Raw genomic sequence first — 3,203 nt, forward strand, 5'->3', positions numbered from 1 at the left:
ATCCTTTTGGAAACTTCTTTTCAATGGATTGGCTGCTCAAAATATATACATCTGATCCCATCATGGGAATAACCACATCACAACTGTTTAAACCACACAGAATTGTGGTCCAGTCAAGTTGACACAAAACTCTATCACAGTCCATCCACCCCTTGTCAACTTGACAGTTGTACACATCTTCTTAACCATATATAATCTCTAAATAAGGACAATTATAAAGTCATATTTGTGCCTAACATGATGCACTAACACACATACAACCGAAATGCATTAACCTTATTTACATTTCACAGTTCATAACAGAAGAAACCAAAAATATTTGATGCACATATACAATGAAGAAATATATCACAGTCCTCATTTGTGCAACTGGTCATGTGATTTTAGCTAATATTCAGAACTACCTTCTTCCACCACCCATTCTGTATTTCCCTTGCCCTCATCAAGCACCTTAGCTGGTCATGGCTCTTTGCTTGGTGGGGTGACCCAAACCTTCATTCCTAAAGGCTCTGGGCCATTAGCAGTCGTATCAGAATTGGGTTGCTGTAATTTTCCATTGACTTTAATCACAGGGCATAGTAGTACTAAGAGACATCCTAAAGAATCTTCTGTATTCCAGACATATTCTTCTTTACCTCCATTATTAAAGCCAATCCAGTTTCCCCTTGGTAATCAGGATCTATCACACTAGATAGTACAGTAAGGCCCTTCTTTGTCTGTTGATCCACAGGCATGAGGAAGCCAAAATAGCCAGGTGGCATTCTTAATTTCTAGTTCAATGCAATTAGTATTGTGTCTCCAGGTGGGAGTATTCTTCCCTTTGGGACTAAGATCTCCAGACCTGCATAGCATATGGTCACAGAGACAGGAAGCAAACATTTTTTGAGTGGGTCACTAGGGGTAATAGTGAGTGGTACCACTCCTGTTTCCACTCCTTGGTTCCTGGGCCTGTGAATTATGTCTATTGGAGAAACAGAACCATGTATTGGATGCTGGTTTTGAGTATACACAGCCTCCTAGAGAACATTGCCCCAACCCTTCAAGGTATTGCCACCTGCCTGGCACCATAATTGTGTTTTCAGTTGATTGTTATATCAAGCCAGCTGTTTCAGGATGATGGGGAACATGATAAGACCAGTGAATTCCATGAGCATAGGCCCATTGCTACACTTCATTTACTGTAGTGAGTCTCCTGATCTGCAGCAATGCTGTGTGGGATACCATGATGCTGGATAAGTCCATGGATGGTAGTTTTGGCAGAAGCAGTGCATGCAGGGAAAGAGAATCCATATCCAGAATAAGTATCTATTCCAGTAAACAAAACGCTGTCCTTTCCAAGATGGAAGTGGTCCAATGTAATCAACCTGCCACCATATTGCTGGCTGATCACCTCGAGGAATGGTTCCATATCGGGGACTCAGTGTTGGTTTCTGCTGCTGGCAAATTGGGCACTCACAGTGGGGGTAGCCAAATCAGCCTTGGTAAGTGGGAGTCCATGTTGCTGAGCCCATGCATAACCTCCATCCCTGTTACCATGCCCACTTTGTTCATGAGCCCATTGAGCAACGACAGTGGTTTCCACTGAAGGTATCATCCTATCCACCTGATTGTTAAAGTTATCCTCTGTCAAGGTCACCTTTTGGTAGGCATTCACATGAGACACAAATACCTTTACTCCTTTGGCCCATTCAGAGTGATCCATCCACATACTTCTACCCCATACATCCTTATCACCAATCTTCCAATCATGCTCCTTCCAAGTCCCAGACCATCCAGCCAAGGCAATAGCCACAGCCCATGAATCTGTATATAATCACACATCTGGCCATTTCTTATTCCATGCAAATTGAACAGCTATATGTATGGCTCGAAGTTCTGCCCATTGGGAGGATTTTCCTTCACAACTGTCCTTTAAGAAAGTCCCAGAAAGGGGCTGCAGTGCTGCTGCTGTCCACTTTCAAGTGGTGCCTGCATATCATGCAGAACCATCTGTAAACCAGGCACAAGTTTTCTCTTCCTCAGTCAACTGATCATAAGGAACTCCCCATGAGGCCATAGGTGCAGAGTGGGAGAGGGAAGGTAGTGTGAGTGGAGTGGAGACCATAGGCATTTGGGCCACTTCCTCATGAAACTTATTTGTGCCTTCAGGTCCTGCTTGAGCCCATCCTCTGATATACCACTTCCATTTAATGATGGAGTGCTGCTGTGCATGTCCGAATTTATGACTCTGTGGTTCAGACAACACCCAGTTCATGATGGGCAGTTCAGGCCTCATGGTCACTTGGTGGCCCATGTTTAGGCATTCAGTGTCTACTAAAGTCCAATAACAAGCTAAAATCTGTTTCTCAAAAGGAGAGTAGTTATCTGCACAGGATGGCAGGGCTTTGCTCCAAAATCCCAAGGGTCTGCTTTGTGATTCACCAGTAAGGACCTGCCAAAGACTTCAAACAGCATCTCTATCTACTACAGAAACTTAAAGCACCATTGGATCAGCTGGATCATATGGCAGAACCTGTTGCAGAGACTTCTGTTGTTTTGGGCCCACTCAAAAGTAGCAGCTTTCTGAGTCACTTGATAAATAGGCCGCAGCAACCCACCCAAATGAGGGATATGCTGCCTCCAAAATCCGAAAAGACCAACCATACCTTGTGTCTCCTTTTCAGTTGTGGGGGAAGCCAGATACAATAACTTATCCTTCACTTTAGTAGGAATATCTCAATATGCCCCACACCATTGGACCCCTAGAAATTTCAATGAGGTGGAAGGTGCCTGAATTTTTGTTGGGTTAATTTCCCAACCTATAGCACACATATGTCTCACCAATAAGTCTAGAGTCATTGATATTTCTCCCTTATTAGGTCCAATCAGCATAATGACATCAATATAATGGACCAGTGTGATGTCTTGTGGAAGGGAAAGGCGATCAAGATCCCTACGGACTAAATTATGACATAGTGCCAGGGAGTTGATATACCCATGAGGAAGCACTATGAAAGTATACTTTTGGCCTTGCCAGCTGAAGCCAAACTGCTTCTGATGGTCCTTTGAGACTGGTATTGAGAAAAAGGCATTGGCCAGATCAGTAGCTTCATAACAAGTACCAGGAGATGTACTAATTTGCTCAAGCAATGAAACCACTCTGGCACAGCAGCTGCAATTGGAGTCACCACCTGATTAAGTTTATGATCATCTACTGTCATTCT

The sequence above is a fragment of the Orycteropus afer genome, unplaced genomic scaffold, assembly GCF_000298275.1.
Source record: "Orycteropus afer afer isolate SDZICR_OR568_19922 unplaced genomic scaffold, OryAfe1.0 scaffold00263, whole genome shotgun sequence".
NCBI classification, from domain to species: Eukaryota; Metazoa; Chordata; class Mammalia; order Tubulidentata; family Orycteropodidae; genus Orycteropus; species Orycteropus afer.